Raw genomic sequence first — 10,122 nt, 5'->3', positions numbered from 1 at the left:
TCTGAGTTTCGCTTCCATTTCTGCTCTCCTGGCATCTATGAAAAGAATTTTTTAGTACATTAGTTTTACCTATTCCGTAACGTCTTATGTCATTCACATCCCATGCATCAGTTACAGAAAAAAAAACTGAGAGTTAATTTGTATGCGTTGAATAAAAAGAAATGTCGAAGAATCACATCTCAGTTTATTTTAAAGATGAGAAACGTGAAACAGATTATTTAGAGTAGTTTATAAAAAACTGCTTTCATTTTTATGTATTAACAATGTCTAATATCAACATTAGTCATGAACTGAGCAGAAGTTTTAAACATATTCAAAATGTCCACGATATTTATTGACAAAATATCATATGTGGGTTCTTACTTTGTATAAAAATAAAATCTTGCACTTTCATATCAGAGATACTGAAGAAATGAACATTTATAATATTCATATACCACCTGCATTCTAGACATAATATATGAAATAATGAGAAGCATTTTGGAGCACCATGAATCATTAATACTGAATATGCCTAAGAAGAAAACTGACTTAAGAGGTCCTATTGAGAAACATCTAGTATTTATAACTCGCAGATAAAAAGATGGAGATTCATAACGAAAGTCTTAATTTGTATTGATTGAAATGTCTTACTAAACAAATCAGTAAGTGTTGTTCAAGAAATGCAATACTGGACTCCAGCAAAACTATGGCTTCATTAATCAATTAGCAATTATCCATCATAGCCAATTATATGCTTAATTATTCTAAATATTTGACAATATGAGAAACTAAGAAAAATTATTCTATTGCTGATAGAAACCTAGAAATTGTTGTGAGAAGAATCACTAACCCCTGCTTCAACAAGACCCTTCCTCTTCCACCATAAGTCCGCGTGTCTTTGGAATAAAACTACTTAATGTTGTTGGTACTGTGCAATAAAGTTTCAGAGAAAAGGTGATATATTTCTAATATGCTGCGCATTTTTGCCTTGTTTTAGTCGTTATCACGCACATGTATAATGATCTAACTCAAGATTTATCTATGTTTCTCCTTCCATTTTCATGTTTTCTTCAGTGGTCATTGCATTCTGTGAAAGCTTTATTCGTTAAACGCCTTTTACGATTGCTATATAAAAATGTTACCACATTTCAAGAAAACATTGCAATATATCGAAAAGACTTGCAGTAACTTTGCAAATACTTGGTGCATTTAGAAAAAAAAATCATTTTAGCTTATCCTGAATGATTACATACCATCCGAATCATTTCTTGCCACATACCTAAAACTATTTCAATTATCTTGATAATTTGAAACGTCAATAAAGATCATTTTATTTGTCCTATTTTTTTTTTTGTTGGGCATAGTTATTTATGAAAGTTTGCAATAACATTTCCTACTTATGAAATACTTTGTCATCATCGCAACAATCAGATAGCAAAGTTGTTGGGGTTATATCTATTAGAGGCATGCCACAGTGTTTTAGTTCTAACCTTTCCTGCTTGGAAGTTGCATTAGTTCAGCCCATCTAAAACAAAGGTAAACATTCTTAATGGCTTCACCATTCTGCTATCTCAAATTCCCGTCCTGTTTTCTATCGACAAACAGTTCAAAATATTACTGAACTTTCATGTTTTCAAACACGTGAAATCCAATTCTCTTCTCTTGGTTCATCAGTAGGATTTCTGCATATGTTCTATGAGGATTTTCGTTCTGATCTTACTCTGTATTGTTGTTATCTCCGCAAACTTAAGACAATCTATTGTTGTAGCTCTTAATATCTCGGGTCCAGTGTATGGTTCTGGTTGTCAGTCTTACTGCTTATGCCTTTGCTGTATAATATTTCAACATTTACGTTTCGCCTTTTTTTTACCACATTGCTTTATATTTATTGTGATGCTGAAATTAAATTTTCTTTTCTTATTTAATGTGGTGTTCCTCAGGGATATGTTTTCTAGGCAAAGGTCTGCCTCCTCTTCATCAGCTTTTATCGTCGGCCTTTAAATTTGCTGATGATTCCGTCAACTGCATTCCTTCATCTCTCATCCCAGCAATCCATTCTTGTTTCAGCTCACTCTCAAGTTGTTACCTTTCTGCTTTTGGAGATCCCATAACATAGCCATGGTCTAGGACAGTTTTTATAGTACTCATTTCTCTACAAATTCTCATCCAATTTCCATTATGATTGACATAAATGTGGCTGTACCTTTCATACCTACCGGTATTTTGTTCTGTCGTAGGGAGATAACAGGTGCAGCTGATAAGTATTCCGCTACAATCTTGGGCATTTTGTTTAAAATGTCATGGGTCCTTCTCTAATATAATGACCAAAGTTTTATACTGCCTTGTCATTCCATGTTATGAGTGTTGCTTCCATGTTTGCCTCCCTTTACCATAAAAGTAAACCAGTGGAAAACCTACTCAGTGGCCCTGACATAAGTTCTCTAGATCCTCTTTCTTACCGCTGCAAGGTGTCAAAGTTACCGCCTTTATATAACACTTTCACTGATTTCAAAGCAGCTTCTGTTCTCTTTTATACAAGTGCAAATGCTTTTTATAACAATTTTATCGCTGGGAGCTAGGTCATACTGACAAACTGAACATACAGAATCAAGGGAGGTTGAAGTAGATTAACTTATTTGATAATGATTGGACAATTATAAAGGGCCATATGAATTGCAATTATCAACAAGAGTATTTATTGCATATATTTCTACATTCCAAAACCTTACTCAGTCAATATTTATATAAATTCAAATCATTGCACACATCCCCATGCTCTCTCTCTCTCTCTCTCTCTCTCTCTCTCTCTCTCTCCTAATCGCACACTTGTAATGTTTGCGTTTAGAATAAGTTCATCATTTGTCATTCATTGATTCTACTTTCCATATACAAGAAAAAGGAATATATAGAAAAACTGACACAAGGCTTGGAATCCTTAGGGTGTCAGGACCGTCAATCAACAAACTGTTAGATGCAGATGCATTACTATCAACCATTACCCATAAACCATTTCAACAACAACACTTGTTTGAATATGCGCGGAACAAACACGTCGTCCCAGTTGTTTTTATACAATTATAACCCAGTTAAAAGACTGAACGAGCTCTTCTGCATCAGTAAAAATAAACACGTGGTATTTTATATTTGGTACTGGGATGCATCCTACAACGTCATCATTCAGCGCGTACGAAAAGGACTTTTTCCCGTTTCATAAAGTCCATCATTCTGTTCTGCACACACACTCATGCACAAGAACAGGCAAATGTGCATGTTTTTGCAAAACAACTACTTTATAATTCCACAGCTCGTTCGTGCTGCTCTAAACCAGCCAAGGCGAGAAACTGAAATGGTGTGAGAGATTCTAAATAATTATGTGACCTTATGTTTTCGAAATCAGCACACAAAGAGAACTTAAGAATTCCCACAAAAATGGGAAAGAAAGGGGATCAAGTACAGAACTTTTAGACACTGCTAGAATTCCCGGAAGTTCTCATAACGCTTGTGAACAATGAGTCTTATTTTTTCTCCATTTTGACGAAAGTATGTAGATTAAACGAAAGTAAAGATGAATTATATTTGAGACTTTTTTTCAAACGGTTGCTTCCGCCATCTTTCCATTCTATTCTTAACAGTCCAAAATAAAAAAAAAAATTAATGACAAGTATACCTTTTCCATTTGACGTGGCTGAAGTAATTAAAGACAAAATCATGTCAAAATATAAAACTTTTGCTTCACCCTGCACTCTTGTCTGATATGCATGAATTAGTAATATGTTATTTAATATCATACTATAAATCATTCCATTCATGTTGCGGTCATATCTGTACCACAAGGCAATAGGCAAGAAACTGCTCTAGTGGAATACCATTTCATTTCTTAACCATTTCATTTGGAATACATATGTTCTGTTAAGCCAAATATGCCTTTATTAAGAGCAGTTCTGGACCACTGCAGCTACTTTTCACCCTTTGCAAAGCAAAACGTCCCGCTATTGTATTTACAGATGCATGTGCATAAGTGGCAACACTATTACTTCCAAACTTTTCAGACTCCTTGAAAAAAACATTGTTTGGTTTCTTGCTGCCTCTCAAATTGATTTTATTTAGATTTCTATGCAAATGTTGACTACGAAGTGTGCTGAAAAGGAGTGTGATGCTTTCTAGTATCAGAAGACAGAAATTTAGTAAACATTTTTACATAGCTAGTTCAACATATTCTCCTTTTGGTTCTATTGGAGCAGTACTATATTTATCTTTAATACTGTTTGTTTATTTCACAGACTTATTGCGAAATAGCTTAAGTTCTTAATTAAGTAATATAACACTTCCAAATTTGTAACATGAATGACAGACCCAAAACATATTTCATTGTCTTCGGGAATTTCTTCTCTAATTCCAGTCAAGAATGCAAGTTAACATTTCCTCCTATTCAGCTATTTCTGAATTTAAACAAGACTTACGCGTTGCTAAGGACGTAGGAGTACACAAAAACCCAGATTTTGGCTCTTTATAACTTTGGAAATATTCAACCGACTGGGATGAAACTCTGGCTTTAGAGGTTTCCCAATAAGGTCTCTAATCGTGCCAAATTTCATCGAAATCCGTTAAGTCGTTCCTGAGATCCATATATCGATTTTTGGCGTTCCAGCGATGTGGTAGCGAGTGGGTGGGTGAGAGACCTAACATATCTGTGGAGCAATAACAGTAAAAGATACAGCCGTGATACTTAGTTTTTCTGAAAGCTCGTATTCTGGAGGGGTGCCTTTAGCTGTTTGTTTTTAAAATTATGAAATTTTAAAATTACAGTATGCCATTCAAATTAGCCACACACACACATGCACACACACGGACACACACACACACACAAATATATATATATATATATATATATATATATATATATATATATATATATATATATATATATATATATATATATATATATATATATATATACTGAACTAGTTGACCAATCCAGAGCTTCCCAGGAAAACTCTGAAAAACTCAGAAAATTTTTCCTACATCTCCTTAGAATTGTTTTGTCATGTAAAGAATGTGTACTGTCATTGAAAATGCTTTTCTTTCCTGTGATTAATAATTCTGTCTTGAATTCATTAAAGAAGACTCTCTGCTTGGGGAAAAGGTGACAGATTCTTACAGACTTCCGCACTGAACAGAAATTCACGTATACTGAAAGGTTAATGTGTGAAGTTCACTCATGGAAATGAATAACAGATGAATCGCTGTAGAGACTATATAGGGAACCCTTTGACAAATTATATATACCCTCTATGAACAAAGTAATGCCACGTCATTATATTTAAATGCGAAAATCACACAGGAACTGCCTTACCATCAGCAAAAACCTGTACTAACACTAATGTTAGCCTTCCTCCCTGCCATCTCTCTCTCTCTCTCTCTCTCCTCTCTCTCTCTCTCTCTCTCTCTCTCCTTGCAGTCAGATCAGAATTTAATAGAATGATTTCATAGACATAACGAAAAAAACAACCACAGCAGATGAAAGACGTCAGCAGGTCCATGGGGACGAAGTGTGGTTTGGGCATATGCACAACTTCAGTTAGCCAGGGACCGTTCAGTCGCCTAATTATCACCTCGTTTTTAAGACTGTTATTCGATCGTTATCACATAAAACATAGATGGTATGTTGTCAGCTTGACAAACAGCTTTAGAATATCCATAAGTTATTAAAATACAGTGTCTGTTTACTATAAAAATATTAAATTATTATCATCATGGTAATTTTAGACAACGTGAAAAGAGCTGCAACTGTTTTCGGTTTCTTGTATGTGTTAACGAACGCGTTTCAGTTTCCTTTTAGTTTCTGAGGGAAAGTGTAGGCCGAAGTCTGAATGTTCTAATAAAGGAATTGTCAATATATGGTGATTTTTTAGTGGATTAAGTACTTAGATATGATGATGGTAATACCTCAAGGTACTTAAGAATTTGTATTTTATTAGCAAGGTATAATTAAGATACATTTGGCTTAAGATGAACACTGAAAAAAATGTGGTAATTTCGTATCGAGTAATTTTGTAATGAGGGGGTACTTTTGTCGCAGAGCATTTAGTCTGCTAATACGTATGTGTGGATTTATTTCAGACCACTGAGTATTAACAGCTCATGCTGGCCGATGGTGATGGATTTGGTTATTTCGGGTCTCGTCGATGAAAGAAAATTAATTAGTTCTTAATCATTATAGCCGGCCGGAGACTCGAACTCGGGCCAGGACCCAATTGATCTTAAAATGGATTGATGGATTTCTTTTGTCACGTCGATGAATTAGTTCTTGATCTTCGAAGTTGTGCTTGTAACTGCGAAGTTTTTTTCATAGATTAAGTACTTAGATATGATGATGGTCATACCACTGAGTACTTAAGAATTTGTATTTCATTAACAAGGTATGATTATGATACATTTGGCTTAAAATCAGAGCTGAGAAAAGAGTGGAAACTTCGTCGCGAGTAATTTTTTAATGAGGGGAGCGGCTATGTCTATCACAGAACTATTTGGTCTGTTACAAATTTTTTCCGTGGTGAGGAATGTAAGGGCTGACTGGTGTGGTGTTAGAGGTTATATTTTGGACTACATTGCTTTATGAATGAATGAAAGTAATTCTAATACAGTCAAACACATCTGTTTAAACAGTACTAAAATGATTATAGGGTTTGCAGTGGGAGGAGTTTAATGACGTCACCAAGAGAAAAAGTGGTTGTTTTTCTCCCATAGCGTTACTAAAGAAAAGGGGAACCGGGCTGGTTAAAATGAAAATTTCATTCAATTTGTCTGTGTCTGATGTCTGTCACTGGTGTAAGGGATTGATTTTGAGGTATAAACATTCCTGGGATAACATAGTGGCCGAGAGCAAAATTTTGTCTGCTTCTGTCAAGCGGTTCAGTTCTAGGGTGTTGCCATTGCAAAAAAAGGACTGAAATCACAGGCAAAAAAGTGATGAAATCACAAAAGGGGTAGTAAAGCCGAGCTACAAGAGACAGACATGGAGGTCAGGGGATACAAAGGAACGGGTTGGGCATAGGGCTTTACTCCATAACCTGATAAATTATGGTGAAAGCTCAAAGTACAAGTAGGAGTCTTTTCTTAATCAGTATAGAGAGTGAGTGCCATTATAAAACACACATCCCTAACCATACCTGAAGAGACAGACACTGGCACGTCTTCAAGCAATATAATTTAAAGACATATAGCAAATGTATCCGTTCAGAAGCGTGCGATCATATAAACGTAATGCTTCTTTGTGGGTAACATTTTTGCTTCTTTTTTCCTCTTTGTCGTCGAGAATAATCCGATTGTTGCTGTTGTGGAGATTAGAGTAATGATCAACAAAAACCTGGCCTGGGTCAGTGTTGGATGGTACTGGAATCAGGCGCGCTTGCATAATTTTCACATCATCAGCGGTGGTTCGTCCAAACTGAAGCCTATTCAGTGTGGGTACTATAATGGCACTTGCTTTCTATAATGACTGAGAAAAGACTCTTAATTTTCGCTTTCATCATAATTCATCAGGTTGTGCAGTAAAGCCCTACGTCCTACCCTTTCCTTTGTATCCCCTGACCTCCATATCTGTCTCTTGTGGCTGGCTTTACTACCCTTTTGTGATTTCATCACTTTTTTGCCTGTGGTATACAGTAGCTTTGCCATGTCAGTTGTCAAAGGCGATTTTAATAAAATAAATGATATCGGTGTCTGACTCTCTCTTCCCGTTTTTTTCACTCAAGTCAGTTGTGACAATGCCTTTATCAGTTTGCTCCGCTAAACGACATTCTCTTCATACTCCGTCGAGTTTGTCATCTTCCAGAGCCTTTCATCAGTAGCTGGTTTTCTTAAGTTTTTACTCATAGTTTATAGATTTAGAAGCAGCAGCATTTTGTCTGTTCCTGAAATGGTCATGTACGTTACCTTTATCTATTAAAGGGAAATAGTGAGACTTCACTTACAAATTTTCATTATCTCCGTTGGAGTTTCTTGTTTAAACACTAGGTTTTGTTGTTTGTTGCGTGAAATTCAGATTATGCGGGTGTACATAAATCTCATCAGATTTCAAAATTAAATCACCACAATAAATATAACCAGCAATGTTTTCATAAGGGAAGTTGAAAACTGACCTGTATTGGAGCTTGTAAAAACTTGATGGAATACATATGTATAATGAAATACGATGAATGATTCAGAAAATGTTGAAGACAGCAAAGAATTCCATATTCTGGAAATGGATCGAAGGAAAGTCAGATTAACCCCCTGAGTCTGTGACTTCCACAAAGTGACTGTGAGAATGTGAAGCCTGGCGAGCATAATGGGAACGAGAGACTGAAGGAGACACGTCATTAAGAAGTTACTGGGAGTGGTATTGAAAGAAATGTCTGGAATGCAAGCTAACAGAGAACACTTTACGATGGAGTTTAACTGGATCTAAGTTAGAAATAGAAGAAGGGATACTCATCGGCCTTATAACTGTTGATTATCCACTATCAAAAGGATTATTTTCACAAGCATGTCAGATGGAGATAAGCACTCGGTACTAGGATGGAATAGAGCCCCATAAACCTGCTCAATGAAAAAGTACATTCAGCTCATAAAGGGTACAGCCGACTTTTTAAAAGCAGACTTTGCAGGCCTGTAATGTGATCCTCCCAAGCCACAATAATATATTATCCAAAACAACATATTTATTGATTAAATGGTTTGGCATCCAAATTCTATGGCCTTATTGTAAAGAGAGACGAAGAGATCAGTATAGCGTTGGTCTTAGAAATTTCGCCTGCCACTTCCAGAAGATGCACAATGCTAGTTGGGATTAATAATTTCATAGACACCAAGGAGATTCAAAAGGAGCATCTGGAAAATTGTGAGGTGACTTAAAGGGTGAAAATCATTAGCGCAGGTCACTAATGAGAAAAAATGGGTAAGGAAGAAAACATTCCCTGAAGAACATAACTACAGTGGGTACTGGTGCAGGGAAACGGACAGTTGTTTTGGTTTGAATAAAGAAAGACTTGTCTGAAATTATCTTATAAAGAGAAGTGAAGAGCAGAGGTTTAAATCGCAAGACCATGTTCTAGCTCCTGAGAAACGCTTTACAAGTAGCAAGACATAGGATTCCCAAAAGTACCAGAAGCATGATGACCAGAGGTGAAAAAATAATCTAAGAGATTTGCAGCTGATTTTCTCATGCGGAGGTTGCAATGATGAGAGGAAAGATGGATTAGTGATCCTCAGTGTTTTAGGCAGATAGATAGAAATGTATACAATATAATATATATATATATATATATATATATATATATATATATATATATATATATATATATATATATATATATATAGTGGTGTTATGGTTCTGTGTGTGTCGGGGTCGGACGTGTTGGAGGTCTCTCTCGCGTTTTTTGCCCCAAAAGAAGGGTTTTTCGCTCTTGGTGGTTATACCTCTCACAGAAGGCAATGTGTTAATAGTGTCTCTATGTAATACCCAGCGCATAATCCGGTTAGTGTTGTGTAATTGTAAATATATTAATCTACATTCTGCCCCAATCATTGCCTTCGAAATTTTCAAGTTTCAACTTCTCGAAGCCTATTGGCCCTGGGAGATGCTGTGTATGTGTTAGTGCTTGGCCCTCCCTTTACCACAAAAAGTCATCTGACTAACCTCCACCATCGTGCCAGTGACCCTGTTCTGTACTCGTGAACAATTGTCTTTACTTTATACAATACCAATTGAAACATTCCGATGTCAAGTCTGCTGTACAATCTGTCAGTGCAGCTTTCTCTGATGAGGAAATCAACGCTGCACATACAAAATGCAAAGACTTGATACCAGATACCATTCTCCAGGAGCAACCCACGAAAAGCTGATCCTCTCTCAAGAAAATATCATATACTGCTAAGTGGCTAAAGACCTGCTCGGTGGAAATCTACACCGATGACCCTTACAATCTGCCTCCAAAGGGGCCTGCTGATCTAAACCTACCTGCAGTGTACCATACGGCAAAAAATACCTTTCTAAACACAAAATCCCTCTCAGAAAAAAACTGACAAAACCTCAGAAAAAATTGAGGAAGGACAAGACAAATTTTCACAGATCTGGGACGTGATCAAAGGATTACAGGA

Source organism: Macrobrachium rosenbergii, chromosome 12 (assembly GCF_040412425.1).
Source record: "Macrobrachium rosenbergii isolate ZJJX-2024 chromosome 12, ASM4041242v1, whole genome shotgun sequence".
Classification (NCBI taxonomy): Eukaryota; Metazoa; Arthropoda; class Malacostraca; order Decapoda; family Palaemonidae; genus Macrobrachium; species Macrobrachium rosenbergii.
This window is presented reverse-complemented; position numbering follows the sequence as displayed.